Below are 19,243 nucleotides of genomic sequence, written 5' to 3' on the forward strand. Positions count from 1 at the left end.
GTCCTGGGCAGGAGCCCTGCTTCCCTCTGCTGTTTTGTGGGTTCTGGAGTTCTAGAATTGGAGAAGAGACATTTTTTATAGGTTTTTGAAGGAACTCGGTGGGGAACTCACTGCTTTCTAGCCACCATCTTGGCTCCACCCCTTTACTATTTTTCATAATGATCCCTTTGAGACACAGAACTAGAAGTGGTATTGCTCCATCAACGGGTATGTACAAAATTTTATAGTCCTTTGTGCATAGTTCCAAATTGCTCTCCAGAATGAGCAGATCCATTCACAAATACAATATTATACAAATAATCCATGTGTGTGTATGCATGAATTCCCATGTTTGTATTTATGCATGTATTCATAAACCATGACAAGAAGAAAGTATAAGTAAAGCAAGAAATAATTGAAGAAAATTGACCAGAACTTCTGAACCAAGGAAATGGTGACATTTGAAGTATTCATGTGTCATCTTCAGGAAGGAAATAAAGAAAATAAAGAACAACAACAACAACAAATCTATGATCCTCAACTACAAGCTCCAGAAAAGTTTGTTTCATTGCTTAGACTTTTCTTCTCATTTATTTCTTACTTTTTGATGTTCAACTTAAAAAATTATTTAGTATTTCATTTTACCCCAGTTACATGTAAAAACAATTTTAACACTCATTTTTATAACTTTGTGTTCCCAACTATCTTCCTTCCTCCCTCTCCACCTGCCCTCATTGAGAAGGCAAGCAATCTGATATAGATTATACATGTGTAGTCATGCAAAACATTTCTAAAACAGTCATGTTGTGAAAGAAAACATAGAGCAACCAAAAAGCATCAAGAAAAATGAAATTAAAAAAATGTAAGCTTCATTCTGTATTCAGACACCATCAGTTCTTTTTCTGGGGATGGATAGTGTTTTGCATCATAAGTCTTTCAGTGTTGTCTTGGATCTTTTTACTGCTGAGAACAGCAAAGTCATTCACAGTGGATTATTGTACAGTATTGCTATTACTTTGTACAGAGTACATTACACTTTGCTTCAGGTCGTGTAAGTCTTTCCAAGACGTTTTTTGAGTATCCTGCTCATTATTTCTTTTAGCCCAATGGTATTCCATCATAAGTTCAGCCATTTCCCCATTGATGGTACAGCAACAATTTGGCTAGCAGCTGTTGTGGGGTGTAAGACCCAACAAGGTCAGCAACAAGACAAGTCAGCAAAGGTTCTTTTGAACTGATTTACTAAGGAAAGTAACTTTAAGTGGTTAACCGTCTCGCTTTAACCATACATACAACTACAACTCACTCAGTTCAAGAGGAAAAGTCAGCACTCTGAACTTCGGAACAAATACAAATAGAAATTACAAACATCAATAGACAGATCTTATCTGATTTAAATCACAATTCATAATTACCAGGAAAGCTTAACCATCTGGGTTTACAAGTCAGGGGGCTCTTAACAGTGGCCACCCAGAGTCTCTTCAAGTCACATGACACTCTTCCAGTGAGTGAGAGCCCCAAACACTAAATGCCAACCTTGGGATCTTATATATGTATCTCAGTGCTCTAGTGCAGAGAAGCACTCAAACCAAGGACAGTGAAAAATCCCATTTAGGGTGTGAGAAATTGATCCCTAGTACCACCATATACAAATCAATGACTCCTAATCCAATCAAAGAAACAAAGGCCAGACTCTTCAAGGGCACTTGATTAAATAAGTGCTAAAAGAGAAAATAGTAAAAATAAGTCCCTCCTTAATTACCGATACAGATGGGCATCCCCTCAATTTCTTCTTCTTTGCCCCCAGGAAAGACCTGCTCTAAATATTTTTGTACATATAGGTGTTTTTCCTTTGTGTCTTTTAATCACTTTTTGGATACAGACTTAATAAGGGTATTATTATAGGGCATGCATGATTTTCTAACCCTTTGGGCATAGCTCCAAATTACTCTGCAGAATGGTTGAATCAGTTCACAACTCCACCAAAAGTGCATTAATGGCTCATTTTTCTCAAATCCTCTCCACCATTTGTCATTTTCCTTTTCTGTCCTATTGACCAGTCTAATACGTATGAAGTAGTATATCAGAATTATTTTAATTTGCATTTCTCCAAATAATAATGTTTTAAAGCATGTTTTCATATGGTTATAGACAGCTTTGATTAATTTAATGAATAGTTCTTATTTTTATAAATTTAACTCAGTTCTCTATATGTTTGAGAAATGAAGTCTTTGTCAGAGAAATTTGCTTCAAAATTTTTACACAGTTACTATTGCTAAGTGTATTTCCCTTCATCCTTTTGCCTTTTATTCTCTTCTCTCTCTCTTTTCACCTTGTCCCTCCTCAAATGTGTTTTGCTTCTGACCACCTTCTCTCCCAATGTGCCATACCTTCTCTTGTCCCCTTCCCCTCCTATTTTGCTATACGGTAAAATAGATTTCTATACCCAATTACATTTGTATGTTATTTCCTCTTTGAGCCAATTCTGACAAGAGTAAGGTTCAATCATGTCTCTTCACCTCCTCAATCTTACACTCCACTGTAATAGCTCTTTCCAGCCACTTTTACAAGAGACAATTTACCCCATTCTACCTCTCCCTTTCTCTTTCTCCCAATACATTCCTCCTTACCCTTAATTTAATTTTATTTTTTAGATATCATCCTGTCATATCCAACTCACACCTGTGCCCTCTGCATATGTGTATATATATATATATATATATATATATATATATATATGCTCATATACATAGTATATATAAATATATATATTCAAAACTTCACTAATAATGAGAAAGTTCTTATGAGTTATTAAGTATCAACTTCCCATGGAGAAATGTAAACAGTTTAAACTTAGTAAATCTCTTATGATTTCTCTTTCCTGTTTACACTTTTATGCTTCTTTTCAGTTTTGTATTTGAATGTCAAATTTTCTATTCAGCTCTGGTCTTGCCATCAAGAATGCTTGAAAGTCTTCTATTTTGCCGACTATCCATATTCCTCCTGAAAGGATTATATTCAATTTTTCTTTGTAGGTGATTCTTGCTTGTAATCTGTAAGGTATGGAATTCTCCCACCTAGGGTGTCCTGCATCTCCTCCCCCTCTCCCCAAAACACTTATGCAAGTTCAATACCAAAGGAAAATGCTAAGGAGCTCCAGATTGATTATAGTTAGTATTTCAATCATTGGAGTTACTTACATTGGGGCAGTATGATAATTCAATGCCAAGAGTTGTGGTCTGTGGTAGACGCCGTAATCATCAGTGAATCCCTACAAAAGAACCCCTCTTCCAAAAGTCACAGTAATTGTAAAAAATAAAGGGAGGATGAGCTAGAGAGTAAATCACTATCAATTGCTGGATATTTGGAGTTTTCTGCTTACTAGTGAGCTTATTTACAAGGTTGGGCTTTTACCCCATTTTATGGGGTAAAAGCCTAAACACAAGAATTTGTACCGGTCAAAATGGTCATAAAGAGGTCACCATATTCTTGTTGTGGCTTTTACTTGACACATTATCTGAATTATGACTTAGATACTGAATTTGTGATTCAGTATCCAAGCTATGATTTTTAACAGGTCACCTTGCCTGCATTTCCACCTTTCACATCACGGAGTTTAAGTTAACGACTTCTCATTTCATTCAAGTATAAAGTGTTTTTTCCATTTGGGACCCCACATAATCTTACATCCATTGCCTTCTGGATTCTCACATTTCAAGCCCTCTGATCCTTTAAAGTAAAGACAACTATTAGAGTATGAACCTTTCAACTATAAATATGAGGCACACTTTACCACAAGTACACACAGAGTCTATGGGAAGAGTGGGCACATGCATGGATTATGCTCGTTGAAAGACATATGTGTGTGTGTGTGTGTGTGTGTGTGTGTGTGTATCTGTATATATCTTGACCAAGCCACCTCAAATTTCTGCCACTTCAAGACCCTGATTTCCTTTCTCTTATTGTGAAATCTCCACATTGCTCTTTAAAAAAATTTACTTTATTCTTAATTTTTTAATAAAGATTTTTTATTTAATATATTTAGTTTTCAGTGTTGATTTTCAAGAGTTTGAATTACAAATTTTCTCCCCATTTCTACCCCCCCACCCCACTCCAAGATGGCATATATTCTGGTTGCCATGTTCCCCAGTCAGCCCTCCCTTGTGTCACCCCACTCCCCTCCCATCCCCTTTTCCCTTCCTTTCTTGTAGGGCAAGATACATTTCTATGCCCCATTGCCTGTGTATCTTATTTTCCAGTTGCATGCAAAAACTTTTTTTTGTTTGTTTTTGAACATCTGTATTTAAAACTTTGAGTTCCAAATTCTCTCCCCTCTTCCCTTCCCACTCACCCTCCCTAAGAAGTCAAACAATTCAACATAGGCCACATGCGTATCATTATGAATAACCGTTCTGCAATAGTCATGTTTTGACTTCCTAACCTATCCCCCTTTGTTGAATTTTCTACCTTGACCCTGTTCCCTTTCGAAAGTGTTTGCTATTGATTACCTCCAACCCCATCTTCCCTCCCTTCTATCATCCCCCCTGTTTTTATCTTCTTCCTCCTTTTTCCTGTGGGGTATGATACCCAATTGAGTATGTATGGTATTCCCTCCTCAGGTCAAATCTGACGAGAGCAAGATTCACTCATTCTCCATCACCTGACTTCTCTTCTCTTCCTACAGAACTACTTTTTCTTGCCACTTTTATGTGAGATAACTTACCCTATTCTATCTCTCCCTATCTCCCTCTCTCAATATATTCCTCTCTCATGCCTTAATTTTATTTCATTTCTTTAGATATCTTCCCTTCATCTTCAACTAAGCCTGAGACTGCTCTCTCTCTCTCTCTCTCTCTCTCTCTCTCTCTCTCTCTCTAAATACACACACACACACACACACACACACAGAGATACATACAGACATACATACACACTCACATATATACATATATATATGTAAACTTATATATATATATATGTATATATATATATATATATATATATATATATATATATATATATATATATATATATATATATATATATGCATATTCCCTTCGGCTACCCTAATACTGAGGTCTCATGAACCATACACATCATCTTTCCATGTAGGAATGCAAACAAAACAGTTCAACTTTAGTAAGTCCCTCGCAATTTCTTTTTCTTGTTCCTTTTCTTGATTACCTTTTCATGCTTCTCTTGATTCTTGCGTTTGAAAGTGAAATTTTCTATTCAGCTATGGTCTTTTTACTGAGAAAGCTTGAAAGGACTCTATTTTATTGAAAATCCATATTTTTCCTTGGAGCATGATACTCAGTTTTGCTGGGTAGGTGATTCTTGGTTTTAATCCTAACTCCATTGACCTCCATAATATTGTATTCCAAGCCTTTCGATCTCTTAATGTAGAAGCTGCTAGATCTTGTATTATTCTGATTGTTTCCACAATACTCAAATTGTTTCTTTCTGGCTGCTTGCAGTATTTTCTCCTTGATCTGGGAGCTCTGGAATTTGGTGACAATATTCCTAGAAGATTTCTTTTGGGGATCTATTTCAGGAGATGATCTGTGGATTCTTTCAATTTCTATTTTGTCCTGTGGCTCTAGAATATCAGGGCAGTTCTCCTTGATAATTTCTTAAAAGATGATATCTAGGCTCTTTTTTTGATCATGGCTTTCAGGTAGTCCAATAATTTTTAAATTATCTCTCCTGGATCTATTTTTCAGGTGAGTCACTTTTCCAATGAGATATTTTACATTGTCTTCCATTTTTTCATTCCTTTGTTTCTGTTTTACAATATCTTGACTTCTCATCAAGTCACTAGCTTCCACTTGCTCCAATCTAATTTCTAAGGTAGTATTTTCTTCAGTGGGCCGTTGGACCTCCTTTTCCATTTGGCTAACTCTGCCTTTCAAGGCATTCTTCTCCTCATTGGCTTTGTGGAGCTATTTTGCAATTTGAGTTAGTCTATTTTTTAAGGTGTTGTTTTCTTCAGTATATTTTTCAGTATTTTTTGGGTCTCCTTTAGCAAGTCATTGACTTGTTTTTCATGGTTTTCTCTCATCCTTCTCATTTCTCTTCCGAATTTTTCCTCTACTTCTGTAACTTGCTTTTCCAAATCCTTTTCGAGCTCTTCCATGGACTGAGACCAGTTCATGTTAATCTTGGAGGCTTTTGTTTTAGGCTCTTTGACTTTGTTGACTTCTTCTAGCTGCATATTTTGGTCTTCTTATTCACCGAAAAGTTTCCAAAGTCTGAGACTGAATCTGGGTGTGTTTTCACTGCCTGGCCATGTTTCCAGCCAACTAACTTGACTCTAACTTTTTCAGCCAGGTATGACTGCTTGTAGACTAAAGAGTTCTATGTTCCACATTTGGGGGGATGCACCAGCTCTGCCACACCAGCACTCCTCCTTCCCCAAGAACCCCCAACCTGGACTGAACTTAGATCTTCAGCAGGCTCTTCACTCCTGCTCTGATCCACCACTTAATTCCTCCAACCAGCTGGGCCTGTGTCTGGAAGCAACTGCAGCTGTAGTTCTGTAGCTGCCCCACCTCCGCTGCCTCCGGGGTGGTAACCAAACTGTGAACTCCTTCCATTCCCACAGCTTTTCCCACTAACCTTCTCTGTTGTCTTTGGTGTTTGTGGTTTGAGAAGTCTGGTAACTGCTGCAGTTCACTGATTCAGGGCACTCGGGCCCACTCCGCCTGACTCCTGGTCCGGTTGGTCCATGCTGCCCATGCCAGGCTCTGCTCCGCTCCCAGCTCCATGCAGTATAGACCTCACCCAGAGACCATCTATGCTATCCTGGGCTGGAGCCTTGCTTCCCTCTGCTCTTTTGTGTGTTTTGCAGTTCTAGAATTGGTTCAGTCATTTTTTTATAGGTTTTTGGAGGGATTTGGTGGGGAGCTCATACTAGTCTCTGCTTTCCAGCTGCCATCTTTGCTCTGCCCCCTCAATAAAGATGACTTTATTCTTAATTTATGGAATGAAACAACCATTTCCATAATATCATATAATAAAAAACTGATTGCACATCAAATTTCAAATCTATTATGTATAGTTTCTTATTCCTTTTAAATAAGTTTAAAGTTTTAAAAATTTATGTAAATATCTTTTTTCTATTCCCTGCCACCCTAGAGATGGCTATTAGACAGAAATGTATATATGTAAATCCATCCTGTACATAATTCCATTTATCAGTTCTTTCTCTTTATGCAGACAGTGTCTTCCTTCATATGCATTTTGTAGTTATTTTTGGTATTTGTAATAGTCAAAATGTTGTTTCTTTATGGTCACTGTGTCACTGCCAGGCAGTTCTTACAATTGTATTCCCTGGGACTGCTCTTATCCTAAGCTCAACTCCTGGCAGCAGAGGTGATTCTCCCTCTATTTAAAACACAACTGGCTAGACTGCTTTTTTATAACAACATAAGTGACATGGCTAATCTAGAACTTGTCCACATGGCATCAGTTGCCTTAACATATGCAAGGACCCCAAGTACTCTCAGGTTGAATAGGACACATAGACATTTAATGTCTGAAATGGGAAAAGTCTAAAAACCTGAGACCCTTTTACTAGCAAGTCTGAAACAGTGATTCATAGACTCAGCACTTCAAGAGTACCACTCTAAGCTTTTCTCTTACATAGTCATTGAACTCTGTTTACAACTCTGTTTTACTATGTTATCCTTAATTTGGTAAATAATATAGTAAGAAAGACCCACCTAAAAGGTAATAACAATAACACAAGAGAGAAAACAAAGACACATGGCTCAGACTCCTTGCTTTGTGATGAAGATGCCATAGCTATAATGGTGGTGAAGAGAGAGATTGATGGATTTTTATCTGTAATTTTCCCCCACTGAGTTGAGTTCTGGAAAAAAAAATGATCTCAGAAAGAACTCTACATGTAGAAATCTAAAAGCATAAGGACCCTGAAGTTATTAATTTCTCTTCTCAAAAAAAGGATGTGGAAGTGGGAATAGAAACATTTCTGAGTGTACAATTAAATGTTCAGCAGGTGGCAGCAGAGCTAGATATTCTGGATGATGAGAATGGTAGTTGAAATACGAGGATCATCTTGTAGAAATCTGAGCCATACTTTCTCCATAAATCAGATTAACAGGTCAGTGTCTCAGAGGATAATTGTTTCTTTGGCTCATCAAACAGGACATGTCTTTCTAAGAGGCAAGGTGTTTGTTGGAGGAGACTTGCAATTTCTTTATTGTGAACTGTGACTTTCCTAACTCAATTTCTCCACCTAGAGGAGTGAAACAAGGAATATGAGCTATTCCTAGAAAGGCAATATGTGAGTATAACTGGGACCACCCTGAGGTAGCCTCTTACCTCCTCATCCTGGATTATTATGCTAGCTTGCTGGTTGTTCTCCCAGTCCAGTACTCTCTTCACTCCAGTCCCTACTAAATTCAGCCGTCAAAATTATTTCCCTAAAGCACAGGCCTGACCACTTCATCCAAATTCCAGATACTTGTTATAATCTCCAGAATAAAATATTCAATCTTATTTGGCTTTTAAATCCTTCCATAGCATGGGTCCTTCCTATCTTATTCTACCTTATTTCCTTCCCAATACTCAGCAATCTGGTGATACTGACCTCCTTGCTGTTTCTTTTGCAAGAGATTCTAATTTAGGTAAAATGCAATCCTAGGTAAAAGGAGACAAAAAGTTCACTCAGGACACAGCAGTATGCCAAGGATCAGGACCAGAGACACTCAGTGGAAAGTGATTCATAAAACAGATTAAATTTATTGGTTATTTGAAATGGAAGATGGTTGAGGAGCTTTGAAAATCAGAAATGGGATTAACATTGGTTAGAAGTTGATTAGGAACACAGAAAAGCCTATTACATGTGCTCCACTTGTGGAAGTGATGTGAGGTGACTGACACTGAGTCAAAACCATCAGTTCTGGAAATCTCAGAGTGTTCAACATTCTCCAGTGCTTTGGAACCAGCCCTATGAGAATTTTCTTGCTGAAGTTCAGGAAAGAGACTTCTCACTGGGAAGAAGAACCTGTTCTTCCTCTTTTTGAATAGAGCAAGATATGCAAATTGGGTCCCTCCCTATTGGCATGAAAAGCAGTCCCAAACCTGTACCTGTATCTCTGGGAGACAAGCTCAAGCTCTTTGTGCCCTAGAGGACTAACCTAGGAATTCATCATGAATTTTAGACTGAACTGGATTGTCTTTCTGAGTATTTTCCAAGGTAGTTTTATAGAGGAGGGACAATATGAAATAGTGACTTAATGTGACTATTGACTTTAATGCAATGTCTTTGTGTTGCAGAGATCCAGTGTGATGTGCAGCTGGTGGAGTCTGGGGGAGATGTGAGACAGCCTGGAGGTTCTCTGAGTCTCTGCTGCAAAGGTTCTGGATTTAATTTCAGTAGCTACTACATGCATTGGGTCCGCCAGGCTCCAGGGAAGGGACTGGAATGGGTTGCAAGAATTAGCAGTGGTGGTAGTAGTACATACTGTGCAGACTCTGTGAAAGGTCGATTCACCATCTCCAGAGATGATGGCAACAGCATGTTACAACTACAGACGAATTCCCTTAACACTGGGATACAGCTTTGTATTACTGTGCAAGATACACAGTGAAAAAAAAGGAATGTGAGACCAGACAGAAACTTCCCCTGCCAGGAGAAGAGGTACCAGTGAGTCCAGAAGGGGCCTGAGGTCATGATGCATGGAGTACAAGATGCCTAGATTCAATAAAAGGTGTAGAATGAATCTGAACCATTTCTATTTATGGCCTTTGCTATTTTTTCTTCTTTCCCAGGAGAAGCAACTTTTCCAGTATCTAGCTATCATTTTCAATGGCTCACTCTCACCCCCACCCCCACACCCTATTCAATCTCTCCTGTCAATTCTACTTTCATCACATGTCTAGTACACTCCCCCTACTCTCCTCAGGTACTGGAGCCACCCTGAGGTAGCCTCTTTCACTCTTGTGTGATTTCTGTGGGATTCAACCATAGAAGTGGTATTGCTGGGTCAAAGGGTATGAACATTCCTGTTGCTCTTTGGGCATAGTTCCAAACTACTCTCCAAAATGGCTGCATCAGCTCACAACTCTACCAGCAATGTAACAATGTTCCAATTTTCCCACATCCTCTCCAGCATTTATCATCCTCCTGCTTTGTTATTTTAGCCAATCTTACAGGAGAGATGTGGTATCTAAGAGTTGTTTTGATTTGCATTTCTCTAATCAGTAGTGATCCAGAGCATTTTTTCATATGCCTATAGATAGCTTTAATTTCCTCTTCTGAAAACTTTCTGTTCATATCCTTTGACCATTTCTCAATTGGGGAATGGCTTGTATTCCTATATATTTGGCTCAGTTCCCAGTATATTTTAGAAATGAGGCCTTTATCAGAGATAGTAGTTGCAAAGATTTTCTCCCAATTTTCTGCTTCCCTCCTAATTTTTGTTGCATTGGGTTTTTTTGTACAAAAACATTTCAATTTAACATAATCTTGATTATCCATTTTGCATTTGGTAATGCTCCCTGTCTCCTGTTGGGTCATGGATTCTTTACTTTTCCATAAATCTGATAAGTAAACTATTCCTTGCTTTCCCAAATTACTTATGGTATCAGGTTTTACTCCTAAATCAAGAACCCATTTTGACTTTATTTTGGTGTATGGTGTAAGATATTGGTCTATGCCCAGGTTTTGCCCTACCATTTTCCAATTTTCCCAACAGTTTTTGTAAAATAGTGAATTATTAGCCCAGAAACTGGCCTCTTTGGGTTTATCAAAGAGTAGATTGCTAAACTTGTTGATTTCACCTACTTGTGTACCTATCCTATTCCACTGATCCACACCCCTATTTCTTAACCAGTACCAGGCAGTTTTGATGACGGCTGCTCTGTAGTACAGCTTATTATCTGGTATGGCTAGGCCACCTTCTCTAGCATTTCTTTTCATTAATACCCTAGATATTCTAGACCTCTTATTTTTCCAGATGAATTTTGTTATTATTTTGTCCACCTCAGTAAAATGAGTTTTTGGTAGTTCGATTGGTATGGCACTGAATAGATAGATTGATTTAGGTAAAATTGACATTTTTATTATATTAGCTTGGCCTAACCATGAGCAACTGATATTTCTCCATTTATTTAGATCTGACTTTATTCGCATGAAAAGTGGGTCCTAGTTATGTTCATATAGGCCCTGGATTTGCCTTGGAAAATAGACTCCCAAATATTTTATAGTGTCTACCGTAACTTTGAATGAAATTTCTCTTTCTATCTCTTGCTGTTGGGCTTTGTCAGTAATTTATAGGAATGCTGAGGATTTATGCGAGTTTATTTTATATCCTGCAACTTTGCTATAGTTGTTTATTATTTCAAGTAGTTTTTTACTTGATTCTCTAGGATTCTCTAAATAAATCATTATATCATCTGCAAAAAGTGATAATTTAGTTTCTTCTTTTCCTATTCTAATTCCTTCAATTTCTTTCTCTTCTCTTATTGCAGCTAACGATTCTAGTACCAAAGTGAATAATAGGGGTGATAATGGACATCCTTGTTTCACCCCTGATCTTATTGGGAATGCATCTAGCTTATCCCCATTACAAATAATGCTTGTTGATGGTTTTAGGTAGATTCTATTTATAATTTTAAGGAAGTTTCCATTTATTCCTATGCTTTCTAGTGTTTTTAATAGGAACGGGTGTTGTACTTTGTCAAAGGCTTTTTCTGCGTCTATTGAGATGATGATATGGTTTCTGCTAGTTTTGTTATTGATATGGTCAATTATGCTAATAGCTTTCCTAATATTGAACTAGCCTTGCATTCCTGGAATAAATCCCACCTGTTCCTAGTGTATTATTCTCGTAATGAGTTGCTGCAATCTTTTTGCTAATGTTTTATTTAAAATTTTTGCATGAATATTCATCAGAGAAATTGGTCTATAATTTTCTTTCTCTGTTTTGACTCTACCTGGTTTGAGTATTAGTACCATATTTGTGTCATAGAAAGAATTTGGTAGGACTCCTTCTTCACCTATTCTCCCAAATAGTCCACCAAGTATTGGAATTAGTTGTTCTTTAAATGTTTGATAGAATTCACATATAAAAACATCTGGCCCTGGAGATTTTTTCCTAGGGAGTTCATTGATGGCATGCTCAATTTCTTTTTCTGAGATGGGGTTATTTAGAAATTTCACTTTTTTCTCTGTTAGCCTGGGCAGTTCATGTTTTTGTAGATATTCATGCATATCTCTAAGGTTGTCCAATTTATGGGCATACAGTTGGGAAAAATAATTCCTAGTTATGGTTTTGATTTCTTCTTCATTAGAGGTGACCTCATCCTTTTCATTTTTCATACTGGTAATTTGATTTTCTTCTTTCTTTTTTTTAATCAAATTTGAAAAAGGTTTATCAATTTTCTTGGTTTTTTCATAAAACCAGCTCTTTGTTTTATTAATTAATTCAATAGTTTTCTTTGTTTCAATTTTATTAATCTCTCCTTTGATTTTAAGTATTTGTTATTTGGTATTTAATTGGGGGTTTTCAATTGGCTCTTTTTCTAGTTTTTTCAGCAGTATGCCCAGATCATTGATCTCCTTTTTCCCTATTTTATTCATGTAGGCATTTAGGGATATAAAACATCCCCTAAGAACTGCTTTTGCTGCATCCCATAAGTTTTGGTATGTTGTTTCATTATTGTCATTGTCTTGAATGAAGTTATTGTTTTTCTGATTTGTTCTTTGGCCCAATCATTCTTTAGAATTAAATTATTTAGTTTCCAATTAGTTTTTTTTAATAAATTTCTTTATTTATTTTTAGTTTACCACACACGGTTCTACATAGTTTTGAGTTCCAGTTTTTCTCCCCTCCCTCCCACCTCGCTCCCCAAGAAGGCATGAAGTATCATATAATTGTCATATATAACTTCGCATTGAATTAGTTTATGCACTAGTCAAGTCGTGGAGAAGAATTTTGACCAATGGAATGAATCATGAGAAAGAAGAAACAGAACCAAAAAAAAAAAACCCAAAAACAAAAACAAAAGAGAAGCAGAAAAGGCGAGCATGTAGTGTGCCTCAGTCTGTATTCAAACTTCGCAGTTCTTTGTCTGGATGAAGATAGCATTCTCCATCGTGAGTCCCCTGGAGTTGTCCTTGCCCCTTAGGTTGCTGAGAAAAGCGCAGTATGTCAGGGTTGGTCCTCACGGAATCCACATATCTGTGGCTGTGCACAACGTTCTCCTGGCTCTGCTCCGCTCACTCAGCATTATGTCGTGTAGGTTTTTCCAGGTTGTTATAAAGTCTGCATCATCCCCATTTCTTATGGCACAATATTATTCCATCACCTTCATATACCACAGCTTGTTCAGCCACTCCCCAATTGATGGGCATCCCTTTGATTTCCAATTCTTGGCTACCACAAAGAGAGCTGCTATAAATATTCTTGTACATATGTTTCCTTTTCCCGCTTGCGTGATTTCTTTGGGATACAACCCTAGAAGTGGTATTACTGGGTCAAAGGGTATGAACATTTCTATGGCCCTTTGGGCATAGTTCCAAACCACCCTCCAAAATGGCTGGATCAGCTCACAACTCCACCAGCAATGTAACAACGTTCCAATTTCCCCACATCCTCTCCAGCATTTATCATCCTCCTGCTTTGTTATTTTAGCCAATCTGACAGGAGAGATGTGGTATCTAAGAGTTGTTTTGATTTGCATTTCTCTAATCAGCAGCGATTCAGAGCATTTTTCCATAGGCCTGTAGATAGCTTTAATTTCTTCCTCTGAAAACTGCCTGTTCATATCCTTTGACCATTTCTCAATTGGGGAATGGCTTGTGTTCCTATATATTTGGCTTAGCTCCCTGTATATTTTAGAGATGAGGCCTTTATCAGAGATACTAGTTGCAAATATTTTCTCCCAATTTTCTGCTTCCCTCCTAATTCTTGTTGCGTTGGGTTTTTTTGTACAAAAACATTTCAATTTGATATAATCAAAATTATCCATTTTGCATTTTGTAATGCTCTCTATCTCTTGTTGGGTCATGAATTCTTTACTTTTCCACAAATCTGATAAGTAAACTATTCCTTGCTTTCCCAAATTACTTAGAGTATCAACTTTTACTCCTAAATCATGAACCCATTTTGACTTTATTTTGGTATATGGTGTAAGATATTGGTCTATGCCCAGTTTTTGCCCTACCATGTTTCAATTTTCCCAACAGTTTTTGTGAAATAGTGAATTATTAGCCCAGAAACTGGCCTCTTTGGGTTTATCAAAGAGTAGATTGCTAAACTTGTTGATTTCACCTACTTGAGTACCTATCCTATTCCACTGATCCACACCCCTGTTTCTTAACCAATACCAGGCAGTTTTGATGACTGCTGCTGTGTAGTACAGTTTAATATCTGGTGTGGCTAAGCCACCATCTCTAGCATGTCTTTGCATTAATATCCTAGATACTCTAGACCTCTTGTTTTTCCAAATGAATTTTATTATTATTTTGTCCAGCTCAGTAAAAAAATTTTTTGGTAGTTCGAGTGGTATGGCTCTGAATAGATAGATTAATTTAGGTAGAATTGTCATTTTTATTATATTAGCTCGGCCTAACCATGAGCAACTGATATTTCTCCATTTATTTAGATCTGATTTTATTCGCGTGATAAGTGTTTCATAGTTATGTTCATATAGGCCCTGGGTTTGTCTTGGCAAATAGACTCCCAAATATTTTATAGTGCCTTCAGTAACTTTGAATGGAATTTCTCTTTCTATCTCTTGCTGTTGGGCTTTGTCAATAATGTATAGGAATGCTGAGGATTTATGTGGGTTTATTTTATATCCTGCAACTTTGCTAAAGTTGTTTATTATTTCAAGTAGTTTTTTACTTGATTCTCTAGGATTCTCTAGATAAATCATCATATCATCTGCAAAAAGTGATAATTTAGTTTCTTCTTTTCCTATTCTAATTCCTTCAATTTCTTTTTCTTCTCTTATTGGTACAGCTAATGTTTCTAGTACCAAATTGAATAATAGGGGTGATAATGGACATCCTTGTTTCACCCCTGATCTTATTGGGAATGCATCTAATTTATCCCCATTACAAATAATGCTTGTTGATGGTTTTAGGTAGATGCTATTTATAATTTTGAGGAAGGTTCCACTTATTCCTATGCTTTCTAGTGTTTTTAATAGGAATGCGTGTTGTACTTTGTCAAAGACTTTTTCTGCGTCTATTGAGATGATCATATGGTTTCTGCTAGTTTTGTTGTTGATATGGTCAATTATGCTAATAGTTTTCCTAATATTGAACCAGCCTTGCATTCATGGAATAAATCCTACCTGGTCATAGTGTATTATTCTCGTAATGAGTTGCTGCAATCTTTTTGCTAATATTTTATTTAAAATTTTTGCATCAATATTCATTAGAGAAATTGGTCTATAATTTTCTTTCTTTGTTTTAACTCTACCTGGTTTGGGTATTAGTACCATATTTATGTCATAAAAAGAATTTGGTAGGACTCCTTCTTCACCTATTTTCCCAAATAGTCTACAAAGTGTTGGAATTAGTTGTTCTTTAAATGTTTGATAGAATTCACATGTAAAACCATCTGGCCCTGGAGATTTTTTCCTAGGGAGTTCATTGATGGCCTGCTCAATTTCTTTTTCTGATATGGGGTCATTCAGAAATTTCACTTCCTTCTCTGTTAGTCTGGGCAGTTTATGTTTTTGTAGATATTCATCCATATCTCTAAGGTTGTCAAATTTATGGGCATACAGTTGGGCAAAATAATTCCTAATTATTGTTTTGATTTCCTCTTCATTAGAGGTGACCTCACCTTTTTCGTTTTTTATACTGGTAATTCGATTTTCTTCTTTCTTTTTTTTAATCAAATTGGCCAAAGGTTTGTCAATTTTATTGGTTTTTTCATAAAACCAGCTCTTTGTTTTATTTATTAATTCAATAGTTTTCTTGGTTTCAATTTTATTAATCTCTCCTTTGATTTTCAGTATTTCTAATTTGGTATTTAATTGGGGGTTTTGAATTTGCTCTTTTTCTAGCTTTTTCAGCTGTATGCCCAGATCATTGATCTCCTCTTTCCCTATTTTATTCATGTAGGCATTTAGAGATATAAAACTTCCCCTAAGAACTGCTTTTGCTGCATCCCATAAGTTTTGGTATGTTGTTTCATTATTGTCATTCTCTTGAATGAAATTATTAATTGTTTCTCTGATTTGTTCTTTGGCCCACTCACTCTTTAGAATTAAATTATTTAGTTTCCAATTAGTTTTTAGCTTATTTTTCCATGGTACTTTATTAAGAATGATTCTTATTACATCATGATCTGAAAAGGATGCATTGACTACTTCTGCTTTTTTGCACTGGATTGTGAGTTTTTATGCCCTAGTACATGGTCAATTTTTGAGTATGTGCCATGTACTTTTGAGAAGAAAGTATATTCCTTTTTATCCCCATTCAATTTTCTCCAGAGGTCTATCATATGTGCCTTTTGTAAAATTCTGTTTACCTCCTTAACTTTTTTCTTATTTATTTTGAGGTTAGATTTATCAAATTCAGAAAGGGGGAGGTTGAGGTCTCCCAATATTATAGTTTTGCTGGCTATTTCTTCCTGTAACTCCCTTAACCTCTCCTCTAAGAATTTGTATGCCTTACCACTTGGTGCATATATGTTAAGCAATGATATTGCTTCATTGTTTATGGTGCCTTTTAGCAGGATATAATGTCCTTCCTTATCTCTTTTAATTAGATCTATCTTTACTTTTGCTTTGTCTGAGATTAGGATTGCTACACCTGCTTTTTTTACTTTAGCTGAGGCACAATATATTTTACTCCAGCCTTTTACCTTAACCCTATGTGTATCCCCCTGTTTCAGATGCGTTTCTTGTAAACAGCATATTGTAGGATTTTGGTTTTTAATCCATTCTGCTATCTGCTTCTGTTTTGTGAGAATGTTCATCCCCTGCACGTTCAAGGTTATGATTTCTATCTGTGTCTTTTTCTCCATCCTAATTCCCCCTGTTTATGCTTTTATTTCTCCCTTTCCCCTTCTCCTCCTCAACAAAGTTTTGCTTTTGACCACCGCTTTCCTCAGTTAACCCTCCCTCTTTATTCCCCTCCCTTATCTTACCGTTACCCACTTGCTACTTCTCCTCTTCCTTCTGCCCTCCCCCCTCCCTTTTTTCCCCCTTTCCCTCCCACTTCCCGTAGGACAAGTTAGATTTCTAAACTTATCAGAATATGTTATTCCCTTCTTGAACTAGATCAAATGACAGTAAAGCTCAAATACTGCTCTTCTCCCTCCCTTCTTTCCCTCTACTATAATATGTTTTTTTGCCACTTCCTTTGGTGTAATTTACGATTTTCTACTACCTCCTTACCACTTCCCTCATAGCCCTCCCCTTATATCTCTTATTTATATTTTATATCTTTACATCAGTTAATTTATACAGGCATTCACAACCTATGTATATCCCTTTCATTTGTCATAATAGTTGTACCATTCACAAGAATGACTTATATATGTATATGTATATATATATATATATATATATATATATACATAAAAAACATACATAAGATGATATAGTCCCACATAAAGATGTAAACAACCTAAGCTTATTGGTTAATGAGGTTTGTGGGGTTTTTCCCCCTGGTTACCTTTTTATGTCTCTCTTGAGTTTTGTATTAGGAGATCAAATTTTCCATTGAGTTCTGGCCTTTTCATCAGGAAGGTCTGGAATTCCCTTATTTCATTGAATGTCCATCACCTTGCCTGGAAAATTATGCTTAGTTTTGCTGGGTAGTTGATCCTTGGTTGTAGTCCCAGCTCCTTTGCCCTTCGGAATATCATATTCCAATTTCTCCTGTCTTTTAATGTGGAAGCTGAGAGATCCTGCGTGATCCTGACTGTAGTTCCACGATATTTGAATTGCTTCTTTTTGGCTGCTTGCAGTATTTTCTCCTTGAGTTTATAGCTCTGAAATTTGGCTATAATATTTCTTGGTGTCTTCAGTTTGGGATCTCTTTCAGGGGGTGATCGGTGAATTCTTTCAATGACTATTTTGCCCTCTGGTTCTAGGACCTCTGGGCAGTTGTCTTTGATAATTTCTTCGAAGATACTGTCAAGGCTCCTTTCTTCATCGTGGATTTCCGGTAGACCAATAACTCTCAAATTGTCTCTCCTCGATCTATTTTCTAGGTCAGTTGTTTTGCCAATCAGATATTTCACATTTTTTTCTATTTTTTCATTCTTTACATTTTGTTTTATTACTTCTTGATGCCTCATAGATTCATTAGCTTCCACTTGCTCAAGTCTAATTTTAAATGAGTTTGTGTTTACATTTTGCTTTTGAGCCTCCATTTTCAATTGGTTGATTTCACCTCTCAGGGTGTCCTTTTCTCTCTCTAGATTCTGAATCTCCGTAGCCATTTCGCCAATCTTATTCTTTATTGATCTGATTTCATCAGTGGATTTTTTCTCCCTTTTTTCCATATTTTCTTTTAGCTCCCTAATTTGGTTTTTAAAATCCTCCTTTAGCTCTTCCAGCAGTGCTTTTTGGGCTGGAGACCAGTTCATATTAGCTTTTGAGGTATCTGATGTATCTACCATGTCATTGCCGTCCTCCATATCGATATTTTGATCCTGCCTGTCTCCATAGAAAGAATCTATTGTCCTCGGTTTTTTTGTATTCTTCTTCATGTTTGTTATTTTCCCATTTCCTGGTGTTACAACTAATTTCTATCTTTGGGCTCTCTGTCCCAGCTTTCTTATTCTGGGGATTATGAGTCTAGAATTATAACCTGCAGTTTCCTGAGGTGTGGGGGAGGGGTCTGGCTCCCTGGCATCTCACTCCCTATGGGTGCTCTTCAGCACTTGCTTTTCAGCAATGGTCTCAGCTGTTTGTTGTTTGAGCTGATGTCTGGCACTTCCCCTGGGGGAGCAAGGTTACGTCTGGGCTCCCGGTGTTGTCCCCTTCCAACTCTGCCGCTCTGGGACTAATGAGCTTCTAGTATTTGTCCTGTGAGGCCCCACTACTCTCTCCTCTGTTTCAGTTCTCTTTTTTTTTTCCCGAGGAATTCTCTGGGTGAGGGGGGGAGGGATTAGAGCCTTTTACCTGGCCATTGAGTCTTCCGGAAGTTCAAGAAGCCGAGTTTTGGGTTTTGCAAGCGTCAGGACTGGGTGTTTTCACGGCCAGTGGCGTTGCGCTGCCTCTCGTCACTTCCCCAGACTGCCGTCCTGTGTTGGGAGTC

At 37.1% G+C, this 19,243-nt stretch overlaps 1 pseudogene; it reads left to right on the top strand.

Annotated features, from left to right (window-relative positions):
- The first annotated feature begins 9,156 nt into the window (after positions 1–9,156).
- Positions 9,157–18,817, top strand: LOC118841718 (annotated as a pseudogene).
- The last annotated feature ends 426 nt before the right edge of the window (positions 18,818–19,243 follow it).

The sequence above is a fragment of the Trichosurus vulpecula genome, chromosome 3, assembly GCF_011100635.1.
Source record: "Trichosurus vulpecula isolate mTriVul1 chromosome 3, mTriVul1.pri, whole genome shotgun sequence".
Taxonomy (NCBI): domain Eukaryota; kingdom Metazoa; phylum Chordata; class Mammalia; order Diprotodontia; family Phalangeridae; genus Trichosurus; species Trichosurus vulpecula.